Source organism: Octodon degus, unplaced genomic scaffold, assembly GCF_000260255.1.
Source record: "Octodon degus isolate 3935 unplaced genomic scaffold, OctDeg1.0 scaffold00088, whole genome shotgun sequence".
Lineage (NCBI taxonomy): Eukaryota > Metazoa > Chordata > Mammalia > Rodentia > Octodontidae > Octodon > Octodon degus.
This window is the reverse complement of record NW_004524664.1, coordinates 11848009-11855902: the sequence shown is the minus strand read 5'-3', so window position 1 is coordinate 11855902 and position 7894 is coordinate 11848009.

The following is a 7894-nucleotide window of genomic DNA, read 5'->3' as shown; positions in this document are numbered from 1 at the left end:
GTGGAACATTTTGTGTTTACAATGGATTTACATTTTCCAACTCCAAATGTTCACTTAGTTTTGTAAGCTGCCAGACCAGCATATCTGCAATATCTTCTTGTCTCTGATTTTTGCCATTTTGTGTTTCACGATCTTCCCCTAAAAGTATGGTAAGACATAATTTATCTTGTGCTAACCTCTCCTTACTTTGCTTTTCCTAAAGTCTCCTTCCCTTAGCTAAGGTTTCTCCTCTGATAAATGACTCTTATTTATGGGAGGGTTTTATTAACATTCATTTTCTTCCCATATGAGAAACAGATTGTATCAGAAAAGTGTCTTGAATATTGGCCACCAACAAGTGCTCAACATAATTATTTAAAAATCCTGCTTCCCAAACTCTGGACCCTGATATGCAAACCTAATGAGTTCCATGAGACCAAGCCGTGGCTCCCCCACAACAATGCAGTCTACAGTCCCTACAGCTGGTTCTCTTGATTTCTAAGGGGTCTATAGATTATGTTTCTTTATTTACTTCCTTCCACTGATCACAAAGCTCACTCAAAGTTTCCTTTCCATTCTATATTCAGTTGAGATTTCCTTGGCCCAAGGATGAGACTGAATGATATTATTTGGGCTTTCCTTCAGTAAAAGAAGTAATTTAGTCTGCAAGGTTTTTAACTTCTTTGTTTGTTAACTATCACAGTATGAATAGTTACCTGGATACCATTTATTTTTCTTGTCTCTTTGTTTTCTTAACAGTCTGAATATGATTCTCTCAGAGTATGAGAAATTATTGACATTCTTAGTTTCCTATGTTCTTATAATTGAGTGTCTTAAAAACAGACCTTCTTGGGTAACTTGGGAGTAGGAAAGTTGGCAAGTGTGAGCCACCTGCTGTATTAATTTGACATCTGTTCTTTTTACTTTCAAGCTCTTTCACCTGAAAACATTCTTACAAGTGAGGCGCTGCTATTACACTGATCTTTGTGTGTAAGGTGTTTAGACAACTAGCCATAAAACAATCCAGACATCGTTGGTACTTGTACCTCAGCAGAATATCAAATAAAATAACCTTTTCAGGCATTAGTTTATGTTTTCATAAGTATGGAGTCTGGAAATACCTATATAAATCATTTATCTAAGTAGCTGGATAACTAGCATCAGAACAAGCAGCATGAATGAATATATAATAGCCAGCTGTGTTTTAAACCCTAAATACTTCAAGAAATTACTCTCTTGTTCAGTCCTGGATCTGAAATTATTTCTTCATTAAAATGAAGATGATGTATTCAGATTATTATTATAAGTAATTTCTCATCAAAGTTCATCAGTGTATTTTCAATTACTCATTGATAAAGGGAAATACAGTCAAATAAGGCCCCAATAATTTACAGTCCAATTTTAGCAAAAGTTGCAAGCATTTTTTTAGAACTATTGTAAAAACTTTCCATTGCTTTGGAATGAATCTTCTGTTTCTTTCTCATTTTTTGGATCTGCTATAGAGCAGTAAAATGGAATAAATGTAAGTAGCAGAAATAAGAGGGAATGGAAGACAGAGATAAGGGGCATCTGGTTGCTTTATGTTCTCTAGAAAGCAGAGTAGTTTCTGACAAGAGCAGTTACTTCATAAATGTTGGTCAATTTAAATGTATAACCTGAATATTCAGACTAAGAATCTTGATCTATTTTACTCTCCTGAACTTAGAAGGCTTGCTTCTAGAAAATGTAGCTGGTTAGAGGTAGCAACTTTAAGTGCTTTGAAAAAAAAAATAGAACTGATGACATGTTGTTTATAACTAGAGGCTTGCACAGGCCATGTCACAGTGGGTACAGAGGTGAGGTGGCTTGGAAGAGATGGCTTGGATTGTTGGGTTGGGAAAGTGCTGTGGTAATTGCAGAGGTCATCCAAGCCAGTGGCCATCTTGACTGGGGTTGAGTCAAGTTTCAGCATGGAGGGCCCTGCTGTGGAGTGTAGAATGTAAGCGGCTCTCACAAAGATAGGATGAGTAGTTAGCTCCTTGTATTAAACCTTGACAAGGGGAAAGGAGGACAATGTCTGCTTTTTCTTTTTTCCTCCAAAGCCTGACACAAGATGAGATTTCTCTTTGTGCATTTTCTGGAATGAGTCCAATGTACTAGGAAAATAAGGTCACTAGAATGGGCAAGTAATTACATGAGCTGTGTTGGACAATATCAGATATTCTAGCATTTGTGTACTTGGAATCCAAGATGGAAAGATGGGAAATGGTTCAGAAAGCAAGGAATTAAATGGAGAATTGTGAGAATTTTCCAATATGAATTAATGTATTAATGTTAACACAAGCCAAGTCACAGATTCAGGGATCTCAGAGACTAACAAGTAAATAAATGTATCTCTCCTTTCTTGTAAAGGTTCACTTGCCTTTACTTTTTACTACACATGGAACCCCTTGATCTATCACCCAAAGCCAAGCAGACATGACCACTTGATCTTGTGCTTCCAGGTTCCAGAACTGTGAGCTAAATAAATCTATTTCATTGTAAATCACCTAGCCTTAGTTCTAACAATAGAACATGAATTAAGACAGACAAAAATAGCACAACTATTTGGAGAGAGGAATTGGGACTATAACTCTAGTATTCTACACAATAAAAGAAATAATAGTTTTTAAAGATAGACTCTAACTATAAATGCATATTTTAAAACCCAAGACAACCACTAAAAACTAATGGAGGTAAAACTGCACAATAAATATTTTCAAGTAACAGAAGAGGAGGCTGAAAGGGAGGGGAAAAAATTAAAGAACAGATGGAATTAATATAAAACAGCTAGCAAAATGGCAGATTTTATCCAACCATTTCAATAATCACATTAAATTTTATGAAGCTTGCATTATCTAAATGCCAAAATCAAACAAAGACATAGCAAGAAAAAATTTAAAAAGTCTTGCCAATATCCCTCATGAACATTGACATAAAATCCTTAATAAAATATTGGCAAATTGAACCTAGAAAATATGTATGTATATAGATTGCAAATAAAGTGTGACTTATTCTAGACATGCAGTACTAGTCAAATACTAAAAATCAATCTATGTAACCTGTCATATTAATAATTTAATGAAAAAAGTTTGGTGATCATATCAATAGTTATAGGAAAATCTTTTGGCCAGATTCACCTTTCATTCATGGTAAAAAGTCTTGGCAAGCTAGTAATAGAAGGAGCTTCCCTGTTCAGAATAAAGGTATTAAGAACCTTTTAGCTGATGTCACTCTTAATATGGAGAGACTGAATTGTTACTCCCTGAAATCAAGAATGAAGTAAGAATATCACTCTTACCGCTGCTGTAACTGAGCACTGCTTGTCTTAATCAGTGCAATAAGTCAATAAAGAGAAGTAAAAGACATGCAAGGCATAAGAAGGAAAACTGTCCCTATTTGCAAACAACATGATTATAGAATCTCAAGGAACTTATAAAAATGTCTTCTGGAAAGATTAAGTACATTTATCAAAATTGCAGGATATAAAGTTAGCAAATGAAAATAGTGCTTCTGTATACTAGAAACAATAAATTAGAAATCATAATTTTAATGATAGCAATTTACACCAGTTTCAAAAAATTAAGTGCTTAGGTATAAATCTAGGGAAGATGCACAATATCTGTATGCTGAAACCCAAAAAATGCTAATGCTAATAAAAAATTAAAGAGGACTTAAATAAATGGAAACTATATACTGTGTTCTTAGATGGAAAAGCTCAACATAATCAAGCTGCCAGTTCTTTTTCACATAATCTATAAATTTAATGCAATCCCAATTAAGATACCAACAAGATTTATAGTGTATGTAGAAAAATGGATTCTAAAGCTGGAATAACTAAGACAATTTAGAAAAAGAATAAATTTAGAGGAATCTCATTACCAGATGTTAAGACTTTTAATAAAGCAACTGTAATCAAGGCAATATGATATTGGTACAGGGGTACACACATAGATCAATGGAACTAAAGAGACATGCCAGAAATAGACTTACACAAATAGGCAACTTTCATTTTGTAAAAAGTGAGAAAATAATTAAAAAGAGAACGATCTTTTAAATAAGTGATGTTGGAACTGTGATTTGCATGCATAAAAAGAAATAAAAAATGATCTCAACTTTATACAAACTTAACTCAAATAATAGACATAAATGTACAATGTAAAGGCACATTTTTAGAAGAAAATATAGGACCACAGAAACCTTTTTCCAGTTCTGGTCCAAGTGCAGTAGTTACTCTGGAGTCTGCTCATGCAACTTCTGCAGCCAGCACTATTTCTTTCCCCTGCTTCCCTGAGACTGCAGTGTCATTTCTGGGGCTGCCTCAGGAAAGGATGAAGAGAATAAAAAGATGCAAAAGAGGATGTCGTTCTATGTCTACATCTAACAGGGGCCAGTCTTCTGAGTAAAAAGGGAGGGTGTCTGTTGGATCTTTATCCACAGTTACTGTGCAGCTCCTGAATTTGCAATATCTAGAGTCTACATTGGGAGATGTGGAATAAAACAAAGGAAATTTGCTGCCATCTGGGTTGTTCTTTAGCATTTGGTTTTTCTCCAAAACATAGTTGCTGTTATTTACTTATCAGAACCCCAGATGCTGTTTCATGTAATCTGTCCAACGGTTTTGTAGTAATTTGTGACAGTGGTAGGGTGGCATGTGCATCCATCATCTCAGCAGACTGGCACTACTAATTTCTGTCCACCCCTCTCACCTCAACTTTTTGACTAAAGAGGTCAGTTTTGTTTTGCTGGCCATTGGTTGGAATGGAATTAACACTTAGTTCTAGTCAACAAGATATAAGGGGCATGTGTGGAGGCTTCTGAGGGAAACATTTCTCCTTGATAAAAAGATAGCTCCATGGAAAGATTCCATCTTCTTTTGCATAAGCACATAGTGCTTGCAAGTATGGATACCATCTTGCATTCCTGGAAAAGCTGAAAGCTTACACAAAAGCAAAGGTGATGACCATAAATTATTGAGGGGTGAATTAGCCAGACCTGATGCCACCCTATGTGGGATAATAAATTCCCGATGTTTAGGGCATTATTAAGATGGTACTTTTAAATTACAACCCAAATATTTCTAAAAAATAAACTAATATTCTATATTCTAATTTAGGGACACAGTCATAAATGAAATAAGTATGATGGAATTTAACTTCTCTCAGTAGTCTTTACATTTATTTATTTATTTATTTATTTGCAGAACCAGGGATTGAACTCAGACCCTTGCACTTGCCAGGGAAGTGCTTATTCCACTAAGCCATCTCCTCGGCCCCAGACTTTACATTTAAAACTTAATTTTGAGTCACTGGTTAGAAAATTTAGTCCAACAAAATTAATATTTTGAATTATAAAACTAAAAATATGAATATATGGACTCAAGTAATAGATATATGTTCAAATGAATGAGTTTTAATATTCTTTATTCTTTGTTGGATTTGGAGATACAATTCTAATCTTTTATCCCTTTGTTCACTATTCAAAAATATTAATTTTATATTTGTCGTGAGCCAGAAACTTATTCTAGATATCTGGTGTACCAAGATGTATAGAAATGTTTGCTGTTTTTCAAAAGTTTACAATCAGAGGTAATATAACCAGAAAGAAGTTCTCCAATTAAAATGCAGAGTGATAACACTGCAATAGGCATGTGTATGAAATTACTATAGCAATAATCCAAGGAAATAGAGCTATTTTGAGATATGACTTTTCTTTTCTATAATAATGAATTTGTATTTCTAATAAGTGTCTGTAATACATTTCACTTGGCTATAGATTTTTAAGTGGTATCATGTACTTCAATTCTCATAAACTGAGACTCCAAAAGGAACATTTGCCCTTGTTAGGAGAAATGAACCATTCCTAATTCAGTTAGCACTAAACCTGCTAGTGCCAAACTCAAATTCTTACATGGCTAGCTGCTTTATATATAACTAGAGCAATCGCACTTCAGTCCCTGACAGATCAATCATTTGCTTTACATACTCTGTAAAGTTGCACTCAGTATCTGCCAGCCATAGGTAATGTAAACCACGTAGCAATGAAACTCCCAAACCACCACTGGCTTTTAGAGTTCTCTGAACCAGAAGCCCAACATTGTTGCTGAGCATTCTTCCCTGGATCCATGTCCCCTCATGGAATCCATCTTCTGTGGAATCTCCCTGTCCTATTCCCTTCTGGGTAGGTGTCACACAGCACTGTCTCTGGGAGGTTGTTTGTGTGTATGGTTGCATCTTATGGTTCTATCTTTACGTCAGTTATCAACCCACCCTTCAAACTCACCACAGTTCTTAGTTACTATTTTCACTGTAGTGTTCACTTTTTTAAAAATTGTGTCCTTTAAAAGTTTCTTTAATGTATGCCTCTGGGGTGAATCTTCTTATCACCAGATGGAGTTGAAAGATGTTCCCTAAAGAGGAGCTAGTGTCCTCAAAACTTGTCATAGTAGGTTCTTGACTTACTGTTACATACAACATTTCAGCACACCAATTTATTAGGCAGTGTCACCGAAACACACTTTCAAAAGGAAAGTGTTGGTCCTTTAAGTGTGAGATTCCCTATGACTGAGGATTGGGAGTATTTATGTGGTCTTGGGATCTCTTTAAAATGGATAATCCAGGTTTATTTTTTGTTCTTTAACATGTATATAGTGTCTGTCAGGTTACTCATTAATGGAATAAAGAAATAACTGACTTTAGCATCTCAGTTAAAACACAAACTATTTGCATGAGTTTGATAGAGATATGGTGCCTTATTAATAGTGGGCCCCATTAATAGCCCTTTTTTGAGTGTGGAGTCTATGGAATTTCTGAATTTATTCTACCAGAAGAAAAATAAAAGCCCACTTTACACACTTTCCATATGTTTAAGACTCTTAGGAATTCAGGAGTAAGTATCTGAGAAGAAGAGATCTAAGGATAAAAGGGCATTGAAACCTTGGGCAACTGGTTTTGTCTTGAAAGTGCAGTTTTCTCAAAATTGCAATTTCCTTGTATGCTTTTTGCTACCCTTATTTATTTTTTCCTACCTTACTCTAGCCTTCCTTCAAATGTGTGTCTAACTATCTTAATAGTCCTTCCCCTGAAGTCCTTTCTGAGGTTGTAACCTACCACCCATTCTCCCCTAGCCACACATCCAAATCTCCCCACACTGGGTGTTTTCCATTACTGCCCTAGAATCTATCACCATCTAACATGCTATTCACTTTACTTGTTTACATTTGTTTTATGTCACTCCCATTAGAATCTCTTTTTCTTGAGAACTTGGAGATATTAGCTCATGTTTGATCCTATTAAGCATTGCTGATAATAACAAGTCAAGATGAAAATGCTCCTTCATAGGTATCCTGTTTTTTATGCAAGCATATTTTAGATTCTTCTGTTTTTCTGTGGAGTTCTGAATGACACCAAAATTTTATGTATCACAGGCTTTATTCTTGATGCCTGTTTGTTGCTTAACAACATTCCATTCTGAAAACTTGGATTTTTTTCTTTCCCCCCCCTTTTTTTTTCTTAAATTTTGGAAGGGTGTACATGTACACACAGTCACACCCCTCTATAACCCAATTTACAGACGTATAATTCCTTAGGATTATAATATAATACACATCATACACAGTCTCTTGACCTATGAAGATTTGTATCCTGATAAACCCATCATGTTGCAAATATCATGTTGAAAACATTTTAATGCATATGAACATCAAAGCATGGCAACATAGTCCATGCTCAAATGTCAGATGTTCACCCCTGTGATCTGACTGAGAACTATTGTCCAGCATTGTAGGGAACTGTCATACTGCATAAAGCTGGATTAAAATTCAGACTTTGGCATGCAGGAGCACACATACCTTTGGTAGGTGGGCCCACTTGCAACCCAGGGATGCAAGGATGGTTCA